Raw genomic sequence first — 19,611 nt, 5'->3', positions numbered from 1 at the left:
TCCTCCTTTTCCCTTCTCTTCTCCTTTGGGACACCCACAACATGTATATTCATGCGCTTCATATTGTCTTTCAATTCCCTGAGTCCCTGCTCATATTTTTCCATTTTTTTTCCTATAGTTTCTGTTTCTTGTCGGATTTCAGATGTTCCATCCTCCAGTTCAGGAATCCTGTTCTGTCTCTCGAAATCTACCATTGTAGGTTTCAATTGTTTTTTTCATCTCTTCTACTGTGTCTTTCATTCCCATAAGTTCTGTGATTTGTTTTTTCAGACTTTCAGTTTCTTCTTTTTGTTCTTTCCTTGCCTTCTTTATATCCTCCCTCAATTCACTGATTTGGTTTTTGATGAGGTTTTCCATGTCTGTTCGTACATTCTGAATTAATTGTTTCAGCTCCTGTATGTCATTTGGATTGTTGGTTTGTTCCTTTAACTGGGCCATATCTTCAATTTTCCTAGTGTGATTTGTTATTTTTTGCTAGCATCTAGGCATTTAATTACCTTAATTAGTTTATTCTGGAGATTGCTTTCACTTCTTTTATCTAGGGTTTTCTTGCTCGATGAATTTGTTGTCTATCTGTTCTTTGACATTCCGTTCAGCTTTATCTGGACCTCTAGCTTAAGTTTTGTTTAACAGAGAATTTTTCAGTTCTTGTTTTCTTGTTTCTTGCCCTGCTTGTGTGGTGCCTTCCCCCCCACACACACTTAGGAGGGTCTACTTAGATATTATATACCCCAGCCAGATTTTCCCAGACCAAACTGGCCTCCTATCAGGAGGAGTCACCTGTGTCGGTGTTCCCTGAGGGTGAGACCCAGCAGGTTGAAAGATCTTCCTGTGAAGTCTCTGGACTCTGTTTTTCTTATCCTGCCCTGTGTGTGGCACTTGTCTGACTACAGGTCCCACCAGCTTAAGATGATGCGGTACCTTTAACTTTGGCAGACTCTCCCTGCTGGGGGCGTGGTGGAGACAGAGGAGAGGTTGTAGGCTAGTTTTAATGGCTTCAAATTACCAAGTCCAGGGGTCTGAATTCCTTAATGGAGGGATTCCACCTGAGTTGGGCTTCACCCCTTCCCTGGGGAAGGCACAGGCTCCAGACAAGCCCCCAAAAGAGCTCACTTCCGCCTATGCCTGGGGCAGCTGCAGCCTGAAAAGTCCTGTCGCAGTATCTAGAGGCAGTCAAGCCTTTGTAGATACACAGCCACAAAAACCTGTTTCCTCCTTTTTTTTCCCCCCCTTTTTCTGTCAGTCCTGCCCCCTTGGCGCCAGGGCAAAAATGAGCAACCTCCGCTTTGATCAGGTTCACCTAAGCTGGGGGCCTATTTTTAGTAGCCAGAATGTGTTAATTAGTTCCACAATTGGCGTTTGATTGTACCAGCAGCAGGTAAAGTCCTTTCCTTTCCCCTCTGGGAAGCGGCCTGTGGGGGAAGGGCGCTTGCTGCCACAGCTTTGGGAACTCACGGTTCGCGGGGGGTGCTCGCAGCTGGTCTAGCTGGTCCAGACTGGGGTACGCTGTGTGTCTGGTCACTGACGTGGCCCCAGGAGCTGTTCTGTACTGTTTCTGGTTATTTAGTAGTTGTTCTGGAGGACGAACTAAAACGCGCACGTTGTTAAGCCACCATCTTGACCCAGAAGTATTATATAATTTTTTTAAATGTGAACTCTTATCAATCTTCTTCCACAGCGTGGATTTAGGCTTTCAGAGGTCCTAAAATATTGTAAAGAATTTGATGTTCTGTACTGACCAAAATAAAAACAATACTACATTGTAAAGTAAGTCTTAAAAAAGATTTCCTTTTCATTTCTGGAGACCCTGCTTTCCTGAGACCTAAGTATGTACATGGTTTGCCTGTCGAATAATCCAGCACTAGCATTATTTTCTTGGTTTGAAAACTGTTTGGGGATTGAATCATTTCCCCCACAAATGACTCCTTTCCTGTGGGTGTGAATCTGTTTGTATATAGATCCTTTGAAGATGCTATTATTAAGTTTAAGGTATGGTCAAATCCAATGAGGCTGGGCCTTAATCTAATATAGGTAGCAAAGAAAAGTGGACATAGAAGGATAAGCCAAAAGCATGACCGTACCAATACCCTGATTTTGAACTTCCAGCCTCAAATTTGTGAAACAATAAATTCCTGTTGTTTAAGCCAACTGTTGTGTGGTATTTGTCATAGCAGCTCCGTCAATTTAAGACAATAACTTTTCTCATTTCAGCTAATTATACGTATATAATTATATATATAATTCAATATAAATTATAAATATTTAAAACTATTTCCTTTTGTTTTATAGCAAGTGGTTCAAGCATGGATTCTAGAATGACTCTAGGGTTCAATCCAGACTCTACCAGTAACCAGCTGTATGATTTGGAGCAAGTTACTTAACCTGGGTCTCAGTTTCATTCTGTGTAAAATGGAGATCACTAGTAGGTACTTAAATCAGGATCTTATGAAGATTAAATGAATATAAGTAAATGGTAAGAATAATTACTGGCATATAGTAAGTGCTATATAAGGGTTAGTTATTATAATTCTCCCAGTCTGTTATTTTTCAAGCTATTCATCTTTTGATCCTTTCCTTCGAAAACCAAATCATTTGTCTCCACTTTTTACAAAAGTTTCCTCCATCCCCCATTCTCTTTCTTTTCTGTACATCAATGCTCAAGAATTAAAACAGGACTTCCGGAGAAGATGGCGGCTTAGTAAGACGCGCGGGTCTTAGTTCCTCCTCCAGAAAAGCAACTAAAGAAACAGAAACAATATGAAACAGCTCCCGGAGTCACGACAGAGACCAAAAAAGACAGCGTACCACATTCTGGAACGGCTGAACTGGTAGGGAGAATCCACTGCGGTGAGATACCCGAGGGGTGCACGTTTTCCCAGCTGGGGTGGCTGGCGACTGGGGTCCCCTCCACGCACGTGGCTCCCCGGTCTGACTGGGAACATTGGATAGCGGGGCCCTCCCATCACGCTTGGCGTCTCGGGCCAGCTGGGCAATTTGGACCGGCACTCCCCCAAGCCACGGCCAGCGACCCCCGCCTCCACGCGCGGTTTCCCGGGCCGACTGCCCCGCAGACAAACGACCGCCACGAGCGCCACCTACTGGGCAGGAAAAGAAAAACAGAGCCCAGAGATTCCACAGAAAAACCTTTCAACCAGCTGGGTCCCACACCCAGGGAGATCTGATCAAATGCCCAGACACCAGCAGAAAATAATGGATGACACTCGGAAAATTGAAGATATGGCCCAATCAAAGGAACAAACCAATAGTTCAAATGAGATACAGGAGCTGAGACAACTAATGCTGAATATACGAACAGAAATGGAAAAACTCTTCAAAAACCAAATCAATAAATTGAGGGAGGACATGAAGAAGATATGGGCTGAACAAAAAGAAGAAATAGAAAATCTGAAAAAACAAATCACAGAACTTGTGGGAGTGAAGGACAAAGAAGAAAAAATGGAAAAAACAATGGATACCTACAATGGTAGATCTAAAGAGACAGAAGCTACAATTAGTGAACTGGAGGATGGAACAACTGAATTCCAAAAAGAAACAGAAACTATAGGGAAAAGAATGGAAAAACTTGAGCAGGGAATCAGGGAACTGAATGACAATATGAAGCGCACAAATATACGTGTTGTGGGTGTCCCAGAAGGAGAAGAGAAGGGAAAAGGAGGAGAAAAACTAATGGAAGAAATTATCACTGAAAATTTCCCAACTCTTATGAAAGACCTAAATATACAGATCCAAGAAGTGCAGCGCACCCCAAAGAGAATAGACCCAAATAGGCGTTCTCCAAGACATTTACTAGTTAGAATGTCAGAGGTCAAAGAGAAAGAGAGGATCTTGAAAGCAGCAAGAGAAAAACAATCTGTCACATACAAGGGAAACCCAATAAGACTATGTGTAGATTTCTCAGCAGAAACCATGGAAGCTAGAAGACAGTGGGTTGATATATTTAAATCACTAAAAGAGAAAAACTGCCAACCAAGACTCCTATATCCAGCAAAATTGTCCTTCAAAAATGAAGGAGAAATTAAAACATTTATAGACAAAAAGTCACTGAGAGAATTTGTGACCAAGAGACCAGCTCTGCAAGAAATACTAAAGGGAGCACTAGAGTCAGATACGAAAAGACAGAAGACAGAGGTATGGAGTAAAGTGTAGAAAGAAGGAAAATCAGATATGATATATATAATACAAAAGCCAAAATGGTAGAGGAAAATATTATCCAAACAGTAATAATACTAAAAGTTAATGGACTGAATTTCCCAATCAAAAGACATAGAATGGCAGAATGGATTACGACCCAGCAATACCACTGCTAGGTATCTACTCAAAGGACTTAAGGGCAAAGACACAGATGGACATTTGCACACCAGTGTTTATAGCAGCATTATCTACAATTTCAAAGAGATGGAAACAGCCAAAATGCCCATCAACAGACGAGTGGCTAAACAAACTGTGGCGTATACCTACGATGGAATATTATGCAGCTTTAAGACAGACTAAACTTATGAAGCATGTAATAACATGGATGGACCTAGAGAACATTATGCTGAGTGAGTCTAGCCAAAAACTAAAGGACAAATACTGTATGGTCCCACTGATGTGAACCGACATTCGAGAATCAGCTTGGAATATATCATTGGTAACAGAGACCAGCAGGAGTTAGAAACAGGGTAAGATAATGGGTAATTGGAGCTGAAGGGATGCAGACTGTGCAACAGGACTAGATACAAAAACTCAAAAATGGACAGCACAATAATACCTAAGTGTAATGTAACTAGGTTGGAACACTGAATGAAGCTGCACCTGAAATATGGTTTTTTGTTTGTTTGTATCTTTTGTTTTTGTTTTTTTTCTTTTTCCTTTTTTTATATATATATATTTTTTATTAGTATTATTATTTTAATTCTCTTCTCTATATTAACATTCTATATCTTTTTCTGCTGTTTTGCTAGTTCTTTTCCTAAATCGATGCAAATGTACTAAGAAATGATGATCATACATCTATGTGATACTAAGAATTACTGAGTGCATGTGTAGAATGGAATGATTTCTAAATGTTGTGTTAACTTCTTTTCTTTTTTTTGATTAATAAAAAAATTAAAAAAAAAAAAAAGAATTAAAACAAAAAGGGAAGCACAATTTGAGGATTATTGGAGAGGAATATGTAACAAAGTTGTAACAAATTTAGAACTCAGCCTGACTGGTGGTAATCAGACTGATACACATATTCCTCAACTAGAGGGTGACTGGGATTTTCAAATGATAAAGCTAGTGTTCACCATTTGGACTCCTTTCCTACACTCATACATCTCCTCCCTAGTATTCTACCTAGCAGGAAGTAAAACAAACAAACAAACAAACAACAAGAAAGCCTCTAAGAGCAAAAAAGGGAAATCAGAAACTACTTACCTCAAAAAGTGATGGTGACAGTTTTCTTCTTCCCTCATTTTACAACTACAATCCAATACAAAGAGCAGAATATCTTCACCTACCAGGAAGCAACAAAACTCAATCAAGCTGAGATGTGCTTGTGATATTGTGCATGTGCTGTTAAATAAAATGCCTGCCTGCATTAGGCATTGCCAGGAGAAGGCCCCTTTCTGAGAAGGGCTTTTCTAGAACACAATTGACCTGCAGTCAATTGTTCAAGTTTTACAAGAAAATGGAATACATACTTCAGGGTTGCTGAAAAGCAACACCTACTGATGCAACTAATTTTGGTTCAGCAAAGACAGCTTATCAGAATGGATAAGCATACCATGTAAATCAATGTATATATGCTCCCCACTTGTAATCCCCCCTATGTAAAATGAACATTTTAATGTCAGCCAATCAGAACATTTCCTCCATGTTTGCCCTCTATGAGCTTTCCCCTTCCACTCCCCAGGCAAAGCTACCTTCTACTTTCTGAATGGGATGCTACACAATTCATGAATCACTCATAAAGCGGTCAGATTCTAATTGCATGAAATGCTTTCTTTTATCACTGTAAACTCCTCTTTTCCTCTTTCAGTTAAGAAACTGAGTACTTTATGCTGAATCCAAACCAACTGAAACTATTTTTTTTCCCTAAATTCTCATCTTCTTCCTGTCTCTATAGTCTATAAGTCCAGTAATTGTGGTAAACATAAGAACATACTTTGACAAGCCTAAAAGAGCTTAACATTACCTATCATAATACACTCAGTGTACTTTCCATACATTTAAACAAAAAACAGAAACAAAAACTTCTGCTTGTAAATTATGTTTTTCTAAACACTCTACCAAAGACATTGAACTTTGGAGCTCATATTCAAAAAATATGGCAAATGTGAACTGTTGATTCTGCTACAAAAAGAAACACAAAGTTTTTCTTAACAAAGGAATTAACACCACATGGAGGAAAGAGTATAGGGAGGAGAACATTAATATTAGAAGTTGTATAATACAGGATTGGAGTAGAGGAGCATATATGGACCCTCACAATTTGATCCCCTGCTTTCCAACAACTCAATCAATCTGGAAGGAGACTGAGCTTCCAGAGACGGCTACTCCCCAAGTCACCATCCTTCATTCCACCTGTGATTGCCCAGAATTCATGTACTTATCCAAAAGGACTAAAGATGAAAAAAAATAAATGGATTCCAAATACATACTTTAGACAAAGTAAAAGGCTCACTCACTCTCTTATATATATATATATATATTTTTTTTTTTCTTTTTTGCATGGGCAGGCACTGAGAATCGAACCCAGGTCTCTGGCATGGCAGGCGAGAACTCTGCCACTGAGCCACCGTGGTCCACCCCCTATATATTTTAGACGCAAAACCTAAGCCACAAAAGCTAAGGAAATTAATCTGGAACAGATATCCAAAGGAGTCTAATTTTACTATTTTCTTGTCCTTGGGAAGTACATCACTGCTTTGAGCCTGATGACTAAGTATCAGTTACAAATAACCAAAATACACTGTCTATAGTAGTTGTGTGACTACTAAAATCAGGCTTCAAATGCTATTAAATTTTTTGTTTTAGTTTAGTTTCTTCAAAAAAAAAAGCAAATTCCAATTTTAAGTTGGACTAAGAACAGCTATTATTCTCTAAATATGTAGGAAACTGGTTGCTTTTGAAATCTGGGTCAGGGCTCAGGTGGATATAGTTAATGTAAGTATCTGGGAAAGGTACTTCCAAGCCTCTATGAGATTTTCAAAAGAACAGTGTGCAATTAGGGCTAATACGCACTGGACTACATCGCATTTGATATCTGGGCCTCTGTTCTGACTGCTTGCTGCTCATGATATACTGCTTGTTAAATATTTTTAATATCACCTCCGTTCACAATTAAAATTTTCCCTATGTTAGAAATGAGACAAAAAGAGGAACAAAGAATTCAGGTGGCTGGCTCAAAAGCATGCAACAAAGTCACTGGAATGGAAGGTTTAATAATATTTCATATTTACAGGAGACTTCAGATCTTTCAGAACTTTTTCTCCCCTGATCTTCAAAATAAGTCAGAGTGAGCTGAGTAGCCATGAGGTCCACTGTAAGAAATAGATGATTGAGTTACAGAGGGTTTTGGTGATGTGTCCATGATCAAAGAGAAGGTGAGTAATAGAAGCCAGGTGAGTAAAAGAAGTATTCTGACAACTCAACAACCCAGTCTTGGGCCACTACATCAAGTTGGAGCAGACAGTGAGGGCAATAAGCAAAATTGAGCTCATCACCTCTGGTTTCTAATAACATCTTCCTTATTTCCCCCTTCTCTTTATCCTGTAGACCTTAGTGTCATGAAAGTGGTTTAAACAACTAAAACACACGTAACGAAAGAAGACCTTCCTAAAAGATAGTATACAAACCTCTGTTTCTAGCTTTATTCTTTTTCTGGCAGACTGAAATTCAGAATGTACTGGATTGTAGTTGTAGGATGAGGGAAAAGATTGAAGTTCACTAAAGCTTTATAATAAGCTCTATTGAAATGATCACGAAAAACATATTTTTTTACTTTGACAAATACAAAATTTCTAGACTTAGCATTTTAAGGCCATCAAAAGTACAGAAACAAAAATGGAAGATATAAAATTAACTGGAATAGCCATTTCAACTTTCAAATCATAGAAACAAATGTAAATTTAATTAATTAAACATGATAATAAAAATAGAAATATTGGATAACATTAGCACTAGTTACCTATAATAGCTCGAATTTTTTCAACTATTTTTTAATTGTGAAACATAAAATACATACAAAAAAGCAATAAATTTCCAAGTATATTTTAACAAGTAGTTATAGAACGAATGTTAAAGTTTGGTATGGGTTACAGTTCCACAATTTTTCATATGTTTTTCTAGTTACTCCAAGTCACTTGATATTTGGTATCCAGTGATACCAAAAGAAATATCAATATAATGATTCAGCAGTCATACTTATTTTTTAAATCCTATCTTCTCTGTGATAAAAAAAGCATTTCTTTAAAGTGCTTTCTTTTGTATGCTGTATGGCGTGGTCACATTTCATTATTTTTTCCATGTGAGTATCTCATTATTGCAGCACCATTTGTTGAATTTTTATTTGTCTGTTTTAATTTTTTAATTAATTATTTTTTTTAAATATAACAACAAACAAAAACATTCTTAACATATGATCATTCCGTTCTACATATATAATCAGTAAATCACAGTATCATCACAGAGTTGCATATTCATCATCATGATCATTTCTTAGAACATTTTCATCAATTCAGAAAAAGAAATAAAAAGACAACTAATAGCTCAAATTTTAAGAGCTTTTTTCTTAAAAGTTAAAATTTGTAATTCAAGTTCTTGTTTATTATTGTTTTCTAATATAATTCTGACACTTTGATACTAACATCTTGAATTTCAGAAAAATGAACCTAGAGACACTATTTAAATGAACATGAAATTGCCATGAAAATGAAATACTATAAAGTCTTCAGGATTTAATTCATATTCATGATCCTACTTCTTCTTTCCTACAATCTTTAAAGAAGGATTTTGACCAGTCACTTGTAAAGTTGAATTTATGACACAGAAATTTAAAAGTAATGCTTGAAATAGTAATTTTAAGGCTAGGAAACTTTACTATACACAGCAAGCAATCAATAAATGTTGTTTTGTTATTCTCCAGTACCATTATGTCATTGTAAAATACTGAAATATTTCTATACCTCATTAAAGAGCTGCTGCTACAACTCCCCCAGAGGCCCCCATAACTGTGGTGATCTACTCTGCCCCCAAGAACTCTCCTCACTGCCCCACCAAACACCATCTTATGATCCAGCCATAAGGGGTTAATACTTGTCACAGGAGGAGGCCTTCAGACCCTGTTCTATTTGTCAATCTCTACAGTTGGGCTGTTACATATTTTGAATATTATTCCTGATTATTGATACTACTTATTGAACCTGGGTCAGCCAGGCAATCGCAGAGGAAACCTAAATAAGTACTGCTTAAGGAAAACCATGGGCAGGACAAGTCAGATCAGATATCTCTGGTAACTAATACTATGAATCTGGTTAGAAAGATAAGACTGAGAAGTCATTGCTTTCAGAGTATGAGGTAGCATCTAGGAAGTCTCTAAGACTTGTTATCCAAGACTAAGAATGTCGTCTCAACAATCAGAAATATGTATCTTCAAGTTTTTGTTGTCTTTCAGGTCTTACCCGTTCAACATCTGTCCCCATTCCTCTACCCTCTACAGTAAGGGTTCTGGCATTACCCTTACAGTTCAAGGGTTCTGGCATTCCCAGAATGCTTAACCATACAAACTTAACAGCAGATGTTCACATGCTCAAAAAGCCAGATAATTTAGATGCTCTGGTTGCCCACACTTCTCTTTGCCACTGTTAAATACCCATCAACAGATGGTACACAATCTTGATTACAGAAACTGGACCCCACCATAGGGTGTATCATACAAGACTAAAGCAATAACCACAAAAGTTAACTGAAATCCTACAAACTCTGTGGTAATCACAACAATCAAGATTTTGATATATAACCTTCCAACCATTTTATCACCAGAAATAAAAACTGTTAACATTTCTGGATATAACCTTGCAGATATTTTTCTACACATTTATTACTTTAAAAAAATCAAAACATAATACCTAATATTGAATATATTCTTTTGTAACTTTCTTTCTACTTACAATGTGAACACCTTCCTTTGTCAACAAATACAATTCTACAAAAAATATATTAATGGCACTCATCCCTTTCCTCAATCCTGATCAAGATGGCAGAATGGGATGCTTCGGGGCTCTAGTACCTTACAGAAACTTTGAACAACCAGCAAGAACTAGCAGAAGCATCTTCCTAAAAGCTCCAGAAAACAGTTAATGGATTGTAGTAACAAGGCAAGCACTGAATTAAGAAAACGGCCAATTAAAAGTGGTAAGGACTCTTGGTACTCTAGCTGGCCATTTCCCTAACCCTTACTGGCTCAGCACAGAGCCAGAACACTGCCAGTGCAAATCCCTGGGACTCACCATTACAGAACTTGTCCTGAGTATAGAAGGCAGCTTACCGAGCTCTCCTACAAAAAGGTGTAGAGTATACAGTGCAGTGCCTAGATTGTGGGGAAATTGTTTCCTAGGGAAGAGAGGACAGTTTTATCCATGTAAATGGGGGAATCCCTTGGGCAGCATACACATGCCCAAGACAAGTCACAAGCACAGAAAGGATCAGAGGTACTTATACACTTTGGTCTATAGCTATTCTCCAACCTTACTGTATAGATAAGCCTTTAAGGAAAGCACTCCCACAGATCAATCTTCAAAGACTAGGAATAGTGCTTTCTTTTTTTTTTTCCTTCTTTTTCTTTTTGGTTAGCTCCTGAAATTCAGAGAATGTTCCATCATAAAACTAGATGGATACAAGCTTAAGGAACAGATGATGCAGACTCTAAATTCCATTGACAACACATTTACAATACCAAAACGTCCAAGTTTCCCCAAAATGTACAAAGAAACAAGTGATGGCCCACACAAAGGAGAAAATTAAAGCATTAGAAACCATCAATGAGGAGGAACCAACCTCATACATTCCAAAGATATTTTTAAAAATTGTCCTAATGAGCTGAGACTCAACATCAAGGGACTGAGAAAACTCCTAGAATGAACTGAGACTCAATATCAGAGGACTGAGAAAACCTTCTCGACCAAAAGGGGGAAGAGTGAAATGAGACAAAATAAAGTGTCAATGGCTGAGAGAATCCAGAGTCGGGAGTTTATTCTGGAGGTTATTCTTACACATTAAATAGATATCACTTTGTTAGTCAAGACGTAATGGAGAGGCTGGAGGGAAGTGCCTGAAAATGTACGGCTGTGTTCCAGTAGCCATGTTTCTTGAAGATGATTGTATAATGATATAGCTTTCACAATGTGACTGTGTGATGGTGAAAACCTTGTGTCTAATGCTCCTTTTATCTACCTTATCAACAGATGAGTAAAACATACGGAATAAAGATGAATAATAGGGGGAACAAATGTTAAAATAAATTTAGAGTGAAATGCTGGTGATCAGTGAAGGGGAGGGGTGGGGTATGGTATATATGCATGAATTTTTTTCTGTTTTCTTTCTTTCTTTTTTTTATTAATTAAAAAAATTAACAAAACATTTAGAAATCATTCCATTCTACATATACAATCAGTAATTCATAATTTTCTTTTTATATCTTTTTCTGAATAGATGCAAATGTTTCAAGAAATGAAAAAAAAAATTGTCCTAAATATGCTCAAAGACCTAAAAGAAAACATGGACAAAGACCTAAATTAAATTAAGAAAATGATACAGAAACACAAAGAGAATATCAACGGAGATATGGAAAATATGAAAAGGAACAGACCATATAGAATGAGGCTAAAGAATAGGGAGCAGTTGTTTAATATGTGTAAAAAAGTTTAACTAGGGTGAACTTAAATTTTGGTAATGGACAGAGGTAGTACATTATTGTGAGTATAATTAACAGTGCTGAATGGTCTGTAAGTGTGGTAGAAAGGGGAAGTTTAGAGTTAAATATGTCATCACCAGAAGGAAAATTTGCAAGTTAAAACATGGAAACATATAACACAGTGAATACTGTGGTAGACATGTCCATGATTAACTGGACAAATATAAAAAAGTTCTTTCATGAACTCAAGCAGATGTATGACACTATTAAAAGGAGTTAATAATAGAGGGGTATATGAGAAAAAATGTGCTGATTACATTTTTTAATTATATGGACTATAATTAACAGTAATATTTTAATACACATTCATCAGTAGTAACAAATGTACCACACTATAGGTCAATAATATGGGGGGATAAGGAGTTATGAAAGGATTAGGCTTTGCCTTTTTATTTTTTGGAGTAGTGAAAATGTTCTAAATTTGATCATGGGGCTGTATATATAATCATATGGTACTGTGAACCCATGATTGTATACTTTGGATGGTTTCTATACTGTGTGAATATATCTCAATGAAATTACATTTAAAAAATTAAGGACTTAGTATAACATCTAAAATTTTAAAAAAAAGAATCAGAGCTGAAGATTGCAATAACAAAAATTACAATTTCCCTAGAAGGATTCAAGAGCAGACTGGAGCTGGCAGAATGAATCCCTGAACTTGAGAATAAGACAACTGAAATCTTCTAGTCTGAGGAGTAGAGGAGTAAAGAATGAAGAAGAATGAACAGAGCCTAAGGGACATGTGGGATACTGTGCTGGTTTGAAAGTATTGTGTACCCCAGAAAAGCCACGTCCTTTAATCCTGATTCAGTATCGGAGGGTAGAAACTTTTGATAAGATTCTTTTCCATGAATATGTGACACACTCAATTTGTGGGTGTGACCTTTTGATTAAATAGAGATGTGACCCCACCCATTTAAGACACAAATTGATTAGTTTAGTGGAGTCCTTTAAAAGGGGAAACACTTTGGAGAAAGCTCAGAAGCAACATAGACGCAGACATTTGAAGATTCATGGCGTGCTGACAGAGAACGCAGATGCCTAGACACGGGTATTTAGAGATGCAGATCCCAGCAGATGTTGCCATGTGCCTTCCCGGGAAATGCTAAGCAAGCCAGAACCCAGAGTTGTGTCCCAGAGGAACTAAGTGAAGGCCCACAGAAACTTGGACAAGAAATCACTGGCATCAGAAGCTGGAAGAAACGGAACCAGAACAAGGACCAGCAGACACCAGCCACATGCCTTGCCATGTGACAGACACAGGCCTTTCTGGAGTCAAGGTATCTTTCTCGGGATGCCTTAGTTTGGCCATTTTTATGGGCTTAGAACTGTAAACTTATAACTTAATAAATTCCCTTTTTTTTTTTTCTGCATGGGCAGGTACTGGGAAGCGAACCCAGGTCTCCAGCATGGGAGGCAAGAACTCTGCCTGCTGAGCAACCATAGCCTGCCTATAAATTCCCTTTTTAAAAGCTATTCCATCGCTTCTCGGCCTTCTGCCTAAGATCAAGTGTAAAAGCTGTTCCATCTCTGGTATACTGCATTCTGTCAGCATTTAACAAACTAATACAGACCCCATGAAGCATACCAAATACTCATTGTGGAAAACCAAATGGAGAAGAAAGACAAAAAGAGGCAAAGAGAATATTCAAGAAAATAATGACTGAAAACTTTCCAAATGTAACAAAAGACATGAATATACACATTCAAGAAGTTCAAAGAACTCCAACTAGAATAAACCCAAATAGACCCACATTGTGCCATATAGTAATCAAACTGTCAAATGCCAAAAATAGGGAATTCTGAAAGCTCCAAGAGACAAGGCAATGTACCATGTACTAAGGAGCCTCAGTAAGATTAAGCACTGATTTCTCATTGGAAACCATAGAGGCAAGAAGGTCGTGGGAAAGCATATTTAAAGTACTGAGAGTAAAAAATTGTCAACCACGAATTCTGTATCTGGCAAAACTGTCTTTCAAAAATGAGGGCAGAATTAAGACATTCCCAGATAGATAAAAACCAAGGGAATTCATCACCACTAGATTAGTACTACAAGACACGCTAAAAAGAGTTTTACTACATGCTAAAAGGTTGAAAGGGGAAGTACACTAGATAACTGACTGAAGCTACATGAAGAAATAAATATCTCTGGTAACTTGATACTATGAGTCATTGATTGTACACTGTGGGTGAATTGTATGTTCATGAATATATTTCAGTAAAAATGCAATATATATATCTGGTAAAGATAATTACATGGGTAAATATAACTGCCAGTACTATTGTATTATTGATATGTACCCCACCTTTAAATTCCTACATGATCTAAAAAGCAAATGCATAGATTGTAATGATAAATCAATGGTTTTGGACTCATTATATAAATATGTAATCTGCGACAAGAACTATACAAAGGTGGGGGACAGAAGGGTATAAGAACATAGTTTACGTATGCTGTTGAAGTTCTTTGTTTTTTTTAAGCAGATGAATTTTATTGCACCGTTAAAATCACAAATAGTTCTGGCATCTTGTTTCCATTGCTGCACAACTCGAAGATCTTATTCATCAACCTGCTGTTCCTTTTTTAGAGAAAAAGGTACCATCCAAGATTTTTCTTATATCCTTGTGCTTACTGAATCAAAGCAGCTGAATTTGATACAAGTTTAGAATCATTTCCTTTGAGAATTAACTCATCTTTCTGGGCTTGAGATACAAAACAAGCCACACCTGGCCTTATCTGAACCCTATGAATGTATTTTTCACCCCCCAAATTTCAGATTTCTACCAGAGACCCACTCTCCTGAATAATAACACTGATGGAGAAGTGAGCATACACAAAAATGCATTTTATAACGGAAGCCCAGTGTAAAACCCTCCATCATGTTCTGTATATGACTATAGATACTGCGAATTGCAGCCAGCTCCTTCCTATTTCTCCACCATTTGTCAACCTGAAGCCTCTTCTTTTTCTTTCCAAGTAGACTGAATTCTACATTGATGTGATTGAAGTCCCTCCACGGGGTTCCTCAGGGGCCAGTCACAGTAACTGGCCCTTCATGTATGTTCCTTCAGCATGATGTTGATATTTTCTGGAAGGTCAACAGTCTGGTTCCTGAGAATGGTCTTCATTCTCACAGTAGATGCATCAAAGAGCACTACTGAAGTTCTTAAAGTTGATATCAAAGCAAACAAGATTGTTATAGATTTAGAATGTTTAATTTGCAAACCACAAAGAAAATACCACAGAACATGCAAACTCATTGAGATAGAAAACATATTACAGATTATAGGCGCAGGGGACAGAGGCAATATGGGTAGTTATTACAAAATGAGTGTAGAGTTTCCATTTGAGGTAAAGGGAAAATCTGCTAATGGACAGTGGGAAGAGAACTGCAATATCATGAATGTAGTTACTCCCACCGAATGGTATGTTTGGGAAGGGTTAGAACGGGAAGATTCATTTCATATATAGTTTTCCACAATTCAAAAAAAAAGAGAGATAAGTAAAAGTGATAAGGACAATTAAATGCAATACATTATACTGGATGGGATCTAAGAATGGGGGAGAAAAGGATCAAAAGGGTATTGCAGGGACATAAGAAAAAAATGGAATATAGAATATAACCTTCATATAGATGTTAAGTTTCTTGAACTTCATAATCCAATCACTTAAGATGATTATATAAGTGACTATCCTATTAGTAGAAAAGGTACATGAGAGGATTCAAGGAATATGAGAGTATGATACATGTACCTTGTTCCCAAATTTCAGAAAAGATAGATGACAGATAGAAAGATAGATAGATAGACAGACAGATGAAAAGAAGGAAGGGAGGGAGGGAGGGAAGAAATAGAATGATGGGCAAGGATTAAAATTAGTAGATCTTGGTGGTATCTGGGGGGTGTGACGGTCTGTTAGAGTTCTCTTTACGGAGTTTGTATTATTTTTACAACTGTCTACTAAGTTTGAAATTATTGCAAAATTAAAAGCTAAAGCATAATAATAAAGAAAAAATATTAATGGATATAAAGAATTGTGAATTACAGATTTTTTTTAACCACTCTTCTATTGCTACATATTTAAATCACCGTTCAGTTTGATATTGCAATGAACATCTTTATGGCTAGGTATCAATGTGTACATCCTTAATTCTTCTTTCAAATAAATTCACTAAATTTAAATATATGATAGAAATAGTGTTTCCAATAAGGTGGAAAAGGATAAATTATTGAGTAAATGGTATTCACACAACTGATTAGTCAACTGTAGAAAGATCTCTTTTCAATCCCTACCTTATACCTTATATTAAAAATAAAATACCCACGGAGGAGGCGCCCATAGTTCGTGGAGTACTTGGGCCACGTGCATGGGAGTAAATTGTTTCTTGTTCATGCCTGAGACTGAGTTGATAAAACAATATTAAAATATTATTGTTGGAAGATGGCGGCTTAGTAAGACACGCGGATCTTAGTTCCTCCTCCAGAACAGTTACTAGGGGAGTAGAAACGATACAGAACAGCTCCCGGAGCAACGACAGAGATCAAAAAGACAGCGTACCCCATCCTGGAACGGCTGACTGGCTGAGAGAACCCACTTCGGTGAGATCGCCAAAGGGCGCAGGGTTACCCAGGCGGGGCGGCAAGTGGCCGGAATCCCTCCCTTCCTCCTTCCCGGGCGAGCTGGGACAATTGGACAGGCGGTCCCCTCAAGCCACGGCGGCTGGTGCCCCCACCACGCGAAGCCCCCCAGACCAACTGAGAGAATTGGATTGGAAATCCCCAGGCCGCAGAGAACGGTGACCGGGGGGGTCCCTTCCAAACACGTGACTCCCCGGTCCGGCTGGGAACGGTGCACTTTCCCGGGCCGCAACGGCTGGCGCCCTCCCGCCACACTTGGCGTCCCAGGCCGACTAGGAAATTCAGACGGGTGCTCTCACGGGCTGCAGCGGCCGGCGATCCTCCCCGCGTTCGGACCCCCGGGCTGGCTGGCCCTCTTCCAAGCCGCTTCGGCTAGTGAACCTGCCCCACGGCGAGAGTTTTCCAAAGTTTAAGGACCCACAGCACCTTTTACTGGTGGAACCCGGAGACAAACGTGTGCCACGAGCGCCACCTACTGGGCAGGATAAGAAAAACAGAACCCAGAGATTTCACAGAAAAATCTTTCAACCTGTTGGGTCCAACACCCAGGGAAATCTGACTAAATGCCCAGACGCCAGCAGAAGATAACGGATCACGCTCAGAAAATTGAAAATATGGCCCAGTCAAAGGAACAAACCAATAGTTCAAATGAGATACAGGAGCTGAGACAACTAATGCTGAATATACGAACAGAAATGGAAAACCTCTTCAAAAACGAAATCAATAAATTGAGGGAGGACATGAAGAAGACATGGGCTGAACAAAAAAATAAAATATCAACACATCAAAAATAGTTTTATGGTAACAAAAACCATCAGGAGGCAGAAATATGGTAAATATTGGGTAATTGGAGCTGAAGGGATACAGACTGTGCAACAGGACTGATTGTAAAAATTCAGAAATGGACAGCAAAATACTACCTAATTGTCATACAATTATGTTAGAATACTGAATGAAGCTGGATGTGAGAATGATAGAGAGAGGAGGGCTGGGGGAACAAAGGAAATCAGAAGGCAATATTAATTTCACAAATGAAACCAGAAGGAAAGCTAGACAATAAAGACTGAGATGGCATAACCTAGGAATGCCTAGAGTGTATAATGATAGTGACTAAATGTGCAAATTTAAAAATGTTTCTGCATGAAGAAGAACAAAGGAATGTCAAGAATGCAAGGTGTTGAAAATAGATGGTAATTAATATTTTAAAACTTTAATGTATGTGTGAGACAAGCAAAAATGTTTATTTGGTACAAAATTTATATTTTGACTAGTGCATTTCCTAACTTATGTGGACAGCTTAACTGAATACCACAGTACTTGGTACCTTGTGTAGGGCATGAGCTTTTGAAGGTTTGTCCAGAGTGATGCCCAGATAAATCCCAGAGCGATCTGAACAGTGAATAGGGAAGTACTTGCAGAATCCCCTAGGGGGTATGGTGAGAAAGGGAGAAAATTCAACTTCTCCAAATGGAGAATTCTTGATATTCTTACAGGCAATGTGGACAGCCAAAGCAATAGGCCAAGCTTCCAATCTTGGGGTTTGTTCATGTGACACTTAATCCTGCAAAGGATAGGCTAAGCCTACTTAAAATCAGGCCTAAGGACATTATGCTGAGTGAGATTAGCCAGAAACAAAAGGACAAATACTGCATGGTCTTACTGATATAAACTGACATAAGTGAATAAACTTGGAGAATTTAGTTGGCAACAGGGACTATCAGGAGATAGAAATAGGGTAAGATATTGGGTAATTGGAGCTGAAGGGATACAGACTGTGCAACAGGACTGAATGTAAAAACTCAGAAATGGACAGCACAATACTACCTAACTTTAATACAATTATGTTAAACATTGAATGAAGATGAATGTGAGAATGATAGAGGGAAGAGGGCTGGGGGCACAAATGAAATCATAAAGAAAGATAGATGATAAAGACTGAGATAGTATAATCTAGGAATGCCTAGAGTGTATAATGATAGTGACTAAATGTACAAATTTAAAAAATGTTCTTGCATGAGGAAGAACACAGGAATGTCATTACTGCAGGGTGCTGAAAATAGATGATAATTTGGTATTTTAAAATTTCAACTTAAGTGTAAGACTAAAGCAAAAAATGTTTATTTGGTACAAAATTTATATTTTGACTAGTGCTTTTCCTAATATAACTTATGTAGACAGCTTAATTGAACACCATAAGTACATGGAACCTTGAGTAGGACATGAGATTTTGTTGGTTTGCCCAGAGTGATGCCCCGATAAATCCCAGAGTGATTTGATCACTGAATAAAAAAGTATTTGCAAAGTCCCCTTCAGGGAATGGTGAGAACAGGGAAAAATTCAACTTCCCCAAGTTGAATTCTTGATATTCTCACAAGCAGTATGGACAACCAAAGCTAGAGGCTGAGCCCCCAGTCTTGGGGTTTGTTCAGATGAAACTTAACCCCACAAAGGATAGGTCAAGTCTACTTAAAATTTAGGCCTAAGAGTCACCCCCAAGAGAGCCTCTTTTGTTGCTCAGATGTGGCCTCTCTCTCTCCAGCCAACACAACAAGCAAACTCACTATCCTCCTCCTATCTACGTGGGGCATGACTACCAGGAGTTTGGACCTTCCTGGCAATGTGGGACAGAAATCCCAGAATGAGCTGCGACTCAGCATCAAGGGATTGAGAAAATCCCTAGAATGGGCTGAGACTCAGCATCAAGGGATTGAGAAAACCTTTTCAACCAAAAGGGGGAAGAGAGAAATGAGACGAAGTGTCAATGGCTGAGAGATTCCAAACAGAGTCAAGAGGTTGTCCTGGAGGTTATTCTTACGCATTAAGTAGATATCACCTTGTTATTCAGGATGTAATGGAGAGGCTGGAGGGAGCTGCCTGAAAATGTAGAGCTGTGTTCCAGTGGCCATGTTTCTTAATGACGATTGAATAATGATATAGCTTTCACAATGTGACTGTGTGATTGTGAAAACCTTGTGTCTGATGCTCCTTTTATCTATGTTGTCAACAGACGA

General features: G+C 38.2%; 1 protein-coding gene and 1 pseudogene across 2 annotated transcripts in view; both read right to left on the bottom strand.

Annotated features, from left to right (window-relative positions):
• The window catches only part of SLC25A16 (solute carrier family 25 member 16), a 72,526-nt gene that overhangs the window by 35,114 nt on the left and 17,801 nt on the right, over positions 1-19,611 (bottom strand). Inside the window, exon 1 of one of the 2 annotated variants that reach the window (XM_077125103.1) lies at positions 5,422-7,977. The exons of the other annotated variant lie outside the window; for it this stretch is intronic. The gene's annotated coding sequence lies outside the window, so the exon portion shown is untranslated. Of the gene's footprint in view, positions 1-5,421; positions 7,978-19,611 lie in introns of those variants that run through there. 2 annotated transcript variants of the gene reach the window in all.
• On the bottom strand, positions 11,858-15,671 carry LOC143653075 (large ribosomal subunit protein uL6 pseudogene; annotated as a pseudogene).

The sequence above is a fragment of the Tamandua tetradactyla genome, chromosome 13 (genome assembly GCF_023851605.1).
Source record: "Tamandua tetradactyla isolate mTamTet1 chromosome 13, mTamTet1.pri, whole genome shotgun sequence".
NCBI classification, from domain to species: Eukaryota; Metazoa; Chordata; class Mammalia; order Pilosa; family Myrmecophagidae; genus Tamandua; species Tamandua tetradactyla.
Note: the sequence above shows the minus strand (reverse complement) of the source record. Positions and strands in the feature narration are given on the sequence as shown.